Source organism: Vombatus ursinus, unplaced genomic scaffold (genome assembly GCF_900497805.2).
Source record: "Vombatus ursinus unplaced genomic scaffold, bare-nosed wombat genome assembly UNPS02014932.1, whole genome shotgun sequence".
Taxonomy (NCBI): domain Eukaryota; kingdom Metazoa; phylum Chordata; class Mammalia; order Diprotodontia; family Vombatidae; genus Vombatus; species Vombatus ursinus.
This window is the reverse complement of record NW_020954710.1, coordinates 13,286,144-13,294,663: the sequence shown is the minus strand read 5'-3', so window position 1 is coordinate 13,294,663 and position 8,520 is coordinate 13,286,144. Positions and strand designations below refer to the sequence as shown.

The 8,520-nt window shown below is 40.0% G+C and overlaps 1 pseudogene; it reads right to left on the bottom strand.

The window, feature by feature from the left end:
• Positions 1 to 2,271: 2,271 nt before the first annotated feature.
• On the bottom strand, positions 2,272 to 2,813 carry LOC114029400 (annotated as a pseudogene).
• Between the last annotated feature and the right edge of the window lie 5,707 nt (positions 2,814 to 8,520).

Genomic DNA, 8,520 nt, shown 5'->3' with positions numbered 1-8,520 from the left:
TTCTGAATTGTGATTTCTGTCGTGGGATTTCAGACCAAGGAGAGATCTTCTCAGGCATGGGTTTAAAGCTGGAAGGAACTTCAAAGGTCATCAAGGTCAGTGGCCTTGTACATATATATATATGTGTGTGTGTGTATATATATATATATATAGATAGATAGATAGATAGATAGATAGATAGATAGATATGTATATATAATATAATATATTGTATTGTTAATATTAACAATTATATTAATAGTATATGATATTATATATAGTATATATTATTTTTCCCCTCAATTACATGTTAAAACAAATCTTTAACCATTGATTTTTTTTTTAAGTTTTGAGTTCAAAATTCTATACCTTCCTGACTCTCTCCTCTCCTCACTCCCTGAGATGGTAAACAATCTGATATAGGTTAACCATGTGCAACCATGTAAAACATTTCCATATTAATCATTTTGACAAGAAGACTTGAGTAAACAGTGACCTCATTTTTTTGTAATATTTGTAATTTTGTAATAAGTATTTTTGTGGGGCAGCTAGGTGGTGCAGTGGATAGAGCACTGGCCCTGAAGTCAGAAGGACCTGAGTTCAAATCCAACCTCAGACCAAACACTTGACACTTACTAGCTATGTGACCCTGGGCAAGTCACTTAACCCTAACTGCCTAAAAAAAAAAAAAAAACAAAATAAGTATTTTTGTAATAAGTAATGAGGTTTTTTATTATCTTGAATATTATGCTTTTAAAATACTTGCATTACGACTTAGGGAGACCTCTGTTTGGCTGGTACCTCTTGAAAATGACAAGTCTTGTTTTTATTCTGTAGTTTCAATTTTGTGAACATGTTCTACAGACATGTTGGTGAGATCATAGACAAGGTTTCAAAATTCTCAGTTCAACTGCAGGTGATGAGATGCAGATAAGGCCAAGAAAGAATGAACAAGGACCCAAATGGAAATGCTTCAAACTCATAATTTCTAGTGTTTCAATAGATGCTAGTAAACTATTTGCTTACAGATATAGTTATTTAAACCTGTGCAATCATTAGTAGAGCCTGTATCACTATGCTTAAATACAGGAAAGATTCTGTCATTTCCATTCTCGGTTTTTGAGATCCTTTTTATTCTTCTCTTGAGTCTTATATTCTAAAGTCAAATTTTCTATCCAGCTCTGGTCTTTTCATCAAGAATGCTTGGAAGTCTTCTATTTCATTGAATGTCTATTTTTTCCGCTCAAGGTTTATATTCAGTTTTGCTGGGTAGGTGATACTTAGTTGTAATCCTAGCCCCTTTGCCCTCTGGATTATCATATTACAAACCCTCTGATACTTTAATGTAGAAGCTGCTAAATGTTGTGTTATTCTTATGGTGGTTTCATAATACTTGAATTGTTTCTTTCTGGCTGCTTGCAATATTTTCTCCTTGCCCTAGGAACTCTGGAATTTGGCTACAATACTCCTGGCAGTTTTCATTTTGGGATCTCTTTCAGGAGGTGATTGATGGATTCTTTCAATTTCTATTTTACCCTCTGGTTCTAGAATATCAGGGCAGTTTTCCTTGATAATTCCTTGATAATTACTCTAGGCTCTTTTTTTTTATCATGGCTTTCAGATAGTCCAATAATTTTTAAATTATCTCTCCTGGATCATTTTCCAGGTCTGCTGTTTTTACAATGAGTTATTTCACAGTCTTCTATTTTTTTTCATTCTTTTGCTTTTGTTTTATTGTTTCTTTATTTCTCACAAAGTCATTAGCTTCCATTTGCTCAATTCTAATTTTAAATGAATTATTTTCTTCAATGAGCTTTTGTTCCTACTTTTCATTTAGCCAATTCTGCTTTTTAAGGAGTTTTTTTTTTTTCCTTCAGTAAATTTTTGTGCCTCTTTTTCCATTTGGCCAAGTCTACTTTTTAAGGCATTCTTCTCCCCATTGGTTTATTGTACCTCTTTTACCATTTGGCCTAGTCTGTTTTTAAGATGTCATCATCTTTAGTATTTTTTATGTCTCCTTTAACAAGCTGTTGATTCTTTTTTCATGATTTTCTTGTATCACTTTCATTTCTCTTCCCAATTTTTCCTCTACCTCTCTTACTTGATTTTCTTTTTCTTTTTTTCTTTTTCTTTTTTTATCAGTTCCCAGTCACTTAATTGGGATGTAAATGGTGATAGTTTTTTGGTACAGATTATGAAAAGGTCAGACAACCAAAATATGAATGCACTGAAAGACAGTAGGAGTCACATCCGCATTTCCCATGGGTAGGGGAAGTCAGATGTGGCTTAGCTCTAGTTGTCACTGTCTCCCAGGGAATGCTTGTCAAAAGGATATTCTGCCATGCCAGAACTGGGGGCCCCCACTTTGTGCAGGTTGCTTATGTGATCACCCATTGTTTGATGGCCTTTACCTATTCTTCAAGGTAGTGGGTTTCCATGAAATCACATAAATGGGGGTCATTCTTGTCAGGTGCCAGATTGTGCAATTCCAGAAATGACTGACTGACATTTTTTCCAAGTGTAGAGCACACTCCATTGCATTCAGCCCACTCTCACAGTCATCTCGGTCTGGTTTCTTGATGTCTTGTAGGAAGATCTGGCAGCCATGATGGTTTTGGAGTTTCATCAGATTCTCAGCATCCTCCTTCTCCTGCTGGGATTAGTGTAGGATATATTTTTAAAGTTCTTCAATGCCACAACATCTTGGTTGAAGTAGTAAGACATGGACAGGTAGACATAGGTTAGGTAGAGCTCCAGGTTGATCTGCTGGTTGATGGCGCATCTGAGTTCTGGTAGTAGTTCTGTCACACCTGAGAGGAGGGCGAGGTCATCATGGCTGAAGAGATGATGGAGGTGGTAAAGAGGAGGAGGAGGTGGCTGTGTGGTGGCTGTGGCTGAGACGAGCAGTTGCTGCTTGATTGGGAGGACTGAAGAAGTGTTGATTAGTGGAGGTGAAGGTGGAGAGGCAGGTAAGGGCAGCTGGGCTGGGAATCAAGCACCATTTCTGTTCAAGCATTGTTGAAGCAGTAAACCACAGTGACTCCCCTTCCCTGCACTTCTGGCCTCTTATTTGATTTTCACAATCCTTTTACAACTCTTCCATGTCCTCAGACCAATTCATGTTCTTCTTGGAAGTTTTGGATGTAGGAGCTTTGACTTTGTTATCTTCTTCTGAGTGTGTGTATTGATCTGCATCATTGGCAGAGTAACTTTCTGTGGTCAGTTTTGTCCCTATTGTTTGCTCATTTTCCTAGACTATTTCTTGACTTTTAACTCTTGATTAAAGTGGGGTTCTGCTGCCAGGGTGGAAGACACACTGCCCCAAGTTTCAGGAGTTTTTTGTAGCTGTTTTCAGAGATACTTCTAGGGACCTGTCAGTTTTCAGTTCTTCCAAAGTGGTATGATCTAAAGAGAGGTGTGTTTACTACTCTCCTGGCCTGTGCTCTAGTCCGCAAGCAACCAAAATCACTCTTTTCTGCTCTGTAACTGTGACAAGGGTACCCACTCCACTGTGACAGCAAGCTGGAGTGTGCTAGTGTTCCTCCTTGCCCTGGGACTGCCACATAGGACTGTGACCTGGATCTGAGTATGTCAAAGAAGCAAAGTCCTACCTCAATGCTAGCAAAGAGACCCCTGCAATCTCCTTCTGACCAGTTGTTCTACCCTCTTACTGAATGTGGACTGAGAGCTTTGGAAGCAGACACTGCCACAGCTGATTCAGTCATTCCTCAGACCTGCTCCTCATTTGCTGCTACTGGGTTTGTGCTGGTGTTGCCTGAACTGGACTGTGCTCCACTCTCACCTACGTGCAACAGAGCTTTCCTGCTGACCTTCTAATGTCTTTGGCTGGAAAAATATTTCATCTTATCCTTCTGTGCATTCTGCTGCTCCAGGAATTATTTTATGGCATTATTTAAAGGTGTGCAGAGAGGTTTTGGGGGAACTCAAGAAAGTCAATGATTTTTTTCTACCATCTTGGCTTTTCCCCCTGCTATAAGTGACTTTATTTTTAAGAAAACTCAGATGTAAGAAAATTATGTTACTGACCCAAAGTTACACAGATAATATGTGTCAGGGGTGGCATTTGAACCCTAGTCCTCAAACTCAAAAGCTAACAGTCTTTCTCCTATAATAGTCCAACTGTGCACTTTCACAGTTGAGGCCCATGTCACACAGTGGGCATGTAGTAGAGTCAGGCCTTGAATCCTTGTCATTGCATTGAAAAGCCAGTTCTTTTTGCATGGCTCCAAACTGCCTTCAGCTAATTTCATGAAATATGATGAAATTTGTTCTTTAGGGATTTTATTTTAGGGCGAAGTTCCCCTCCCACTTACCCCACATCCAGACCTACTCATAATCTCTCAGATGAGTTTGGCATATAACTTACAAGCAGAAATTCACACGTTCAAGAAAATGTGTTAATTCCTTGGTTGCTATGAGACCCTCAGAATCACAGTGTCTCTGAATCTCAGAGTCAGAAGGGAACACAGAAACCATCTCATCTAAATGCACTTATGTAGGAATTCCTTTTATAACATTCCTAACAAGGGGTCATCTAGTCATCTAGCTTTCTCTTTGAAAGCTGGGGAGGGAAAACACCACCTCCCAAGTAGTCCAATCCACTTAGATATACTTAGAAGGTTTTCTTTTCATTTGCTCTACAACCTCCTCTTGGTGATATCCACCCATTGTTCCTAGTTCTGACCTGGGCTCAAGCAGAATAAAAACAATCCCACAGAGTAGCTCTTCAGATATAGGAATACAACGATCACACCCCCCCCCCCCCCCCCGCCACAAACCAAGTCTTTTCTTCTAAAGAATTGATCTCCTCAGTTCCTTCAATCAACAAACAGTTACTAGCTACCTACTATGTGTAGGCACATACTACGTGCCAGGCACTGTGATAAATGCTGCTGCTGCTGTTTGTCCTTTATTCTTGAAGAGAACCATGGCATCAGGGAGGTGATGCCATGATATGCAAGTGAATTGGATTTAAGTGAAGGAGGGCTGTGCCAAGTCACTAGCTTCACTTTCACCTCTGGAGCCATTTGGGTCCAGTGGACAGATATGGATCAAGATGACTGGAGATGGCTCAGGATGTAGTGGGGAACCTTGACCTTTTCAAGCTAAGACCTTTTACAGGTCTCAGTTTGATTGAGGCAGCACCCATTCAGTGATCAAGGCTTACGTGTTTAAATGCTAAATGCTGGGGACAAATAAAAGACAGTCTTCCTCAAGAAGCTTATAGTCTAATTGACTGACTCAGGTCAACATTTAAATAATCATATACTATCAGAGTTGGATAGGACGTCAGTGGTCCTTTAGTCTAGGCCAATTATCTGAAGAAGAATCTCCTTTGCAACATATTCAATGAGAAGTCATCCAGCCTTTGCTTGGAAACCTCCAATAACAAAGAATTTCTGAGACAGACCACCATACTTTGGCTCTAATTCTTAGGAAGCTTTTCTTTACCAGCATGTTTCCACTGCCATTTTTCCTATTTCTACCCATTGCTTGTATTTCTGCTTCCTGGGACCAAACAAAGAAGTTAAGTCTCTCATTGCCCCAGACAGCTCTTCAAATATGTGTAGGCAGCTATTAGCCCTGTTTTCCATCCTTTACTACCAGTCGTCTCTTCGGAAGGCCAAACATCTCTAGTTCCTTTGAGTGACCTTGGTCAAGATTCACAGATCCACACAAAATCATCAAATCCCAGAGTTGGAAAAGCCTCATTGACCATTCAGTCCAATACATATCCAAAGAAGGATCACCCTTACAATGTACCCAAGAAGGCATCATTACACCTCTGCAAGGAAGATATCCAGATAAAGGATCTGATTTTGTTCAACAAACCTATTTTAAATGCTTAGTCTGTATACACATAAAGCTATCACATTTCAGAGTTGGAAGGGATCTCATTCACTACCCCAGTCCAATATAAACCAAAAGAAAAATCATCCTTACAGCATATTCAAGAACTTGTCATCATACCTTTCCAAAGAAGACTTTTAGATCTTAAGAATTCTTTGTCATTCAATAATCCATATTAAGTGTCTATTATGTGTAAGGAATGGTCTCCACATGTAGCAAGTGAGAGAGAAGGCTCACATATAAGGAGGACCTCAAGTATAGTAAGGCCTATCTGTGGGGTGGACTGTCCTTGTATGTGGCTCAAAGGGAAACAGAATAGACATCCATAGCCTCTTTTCTCCAACCTTTCTCCAAAGACTTTTATTCCTGCCTGGATGGGAAATAGGAGATTGGGACAGGAGGCTAATCTCCTCTCCTCAGAGAGATGACTAGAATTAGATCTGACCCCTTAAATATTGTTCATCTAGGGAGTTTGAACTAACTTCTGATCACTTTGTCATTTTGAGAAGGAAGTGACCCCAAAGCTCTATATTCAAGGCTTAATCCCTTTTCTACCAAATGCCACTTCCACAATGAACATACATAATGAATGGCAAAGAAAACCCATTTATTCAAATCATAGCAAAACAGAAATCTGAAAAAGTATTCATAGGTGGATATATACCACACAATAGAAAGTAAAGGAGCTCTCCCATTAGGAGCAAGGTAATTCAACTCAAGGAAGAGAGAGTGTCCTGGCTTTCACCCAAGATGAAACTCCCCAAAGTGTATATTGGAACAAACTGGGAGGGGCAGCTAGGTGGCGCAGTGGTTAGAGCACTGGCCCTGAAGTCAGGAGGATCTGAGTTCAAATCCAGCCTCAGACCAAGCTGTGTGACCCTGGGCAAGTCACTTAACCCAAACTGCCTAAAAAAAAAAAAAAGAAAAAAAAAAGAACAAGCTGGGGGTAGGGACATGAAGAATCCGACCTTCTCTCACATCTCAGAGACATTTCCTTCAGCAACCTGAAGTGGAATTGACTTCTTCTATCTTCTCTCTCAAAACCTGGAGCTAGAATTGCCCAAGTAATTTGATAAGAGTCCAACAGAAAACCCGAAGCTTTATGAGTCCCAAAGGAGAACTGAAAGCTAGATTAGGCCCAAAGGTGGTCTAGAGAAGGCCAGAGCTCTCTTACCTCTCACCTAGGGCAGGGTATTCATCTCCACCAATAAAGAGAGAGTCGCATACCAGTTGGCAGGGTTTGCCTCTGTATAAATTTTTTATAAACCTAATGTTTACATGTTTTCTCCACCATTGGAATGCAAACTCCCTGAGGTCAGAGATCAGTTTCGACTTTCTTTGTATACTCAGCACTTACCAGAGTTCCTGTACACAGTTGATGCTTGATATATGCTTCTTAACTGATGGGTTAATAACAAATATTAAACAAATGCAGGTTGCTTGACTGAGTCAAGTGTCTTAGGCATTGTTCTGGGTGTTGGGGGAGCAGACAAAAAAGAAACAGTTTGTGTGCTCAAGGAGCCACATTGTAAGAAGCAGAGAACAAAGCACATGATTGAGAGGCACATTAATGTTCTTGACAATATCCAACCAGAGATTTTACAACATTCAACTTTTTAAGGATTCATACATACCATGGTATGAAGAGCCCTAGTGAATTATGGTGGCTCAAACCAACCAAGATGACTGTCTGGTATTTTTTTCCTTCTTTTTTGCACTGAATCCTGTTTCTTCTTGTTTTTTTCTTTAACAATTTGATGGAATTTTTCATCACAGCAGCTCTCCTTAGAGTCTGTATGTCTCTGTTCCCATGTCTCCTTCTCTTCTAAACTGGAGGTGAAGAGAAGCCAGGAACCTCCATCCCAGTCCTAATCCTGCAAATACTTCTGGCCCATAGCAAAGTTGTATGACATTTTTAAAGCATGAAAAATATTCTCAGCCTTAATTCAAAGCATTGTATTTCAAAAGGAATTTAATAAAGAATGCTTTTGCAGCCACATGGAAACCTGCTCTGTACAAACAGTAAAGATCCTTGTCTGAAAGTAATTCTCTCCCTATTCCTTAGGCCACCAAGGGAATAAAAATCAAAAGATCGGCAGTGAATCTGAGCTGATCATTTGTCATCAGTGAGCTGTGAGCTGAGTTCCCGACTTTTGTGTTCTTGGCTAAATTTAGATAATAATACCTCTGGGCTTCGTATGCCATCCAGGACCCCCCTTCACCCCCAGTGAGCAGATTAGCAATAATGACAGCAATAAGAAGTCTTGGTACTTTTAGTTCTTTCCTTCAGATTAGTTCAAAGAACTTTGCCAACCCAAATTCCCTTAGATCTATGACATCCAGAAAGGCAGACAGAGTGAGAGGATTTCCACTGTTGTTTGACAAAGAGGGGACTGCAGGTGTAGGAAGAGATTCTTTTGTTTTGCTTTGTTTTTCTTTTTGTTCATACGGCAACTATGTGTGGGCATCTAATAGGTAGCATGGTAGAGTTGAACCTGGATTTGGAGCCAGAAGATGTGGGTTCAAATACTGGCTCTCTTCTTTCTTATCTGCATGACCTTGGGCTAGTAAATGCTTAACTATGTGCCAGGCACTGTGCTGAGTGTTGGGAACGAAAGAAAGGCACACACACACACACACACACACACACACACACACACACACACACAC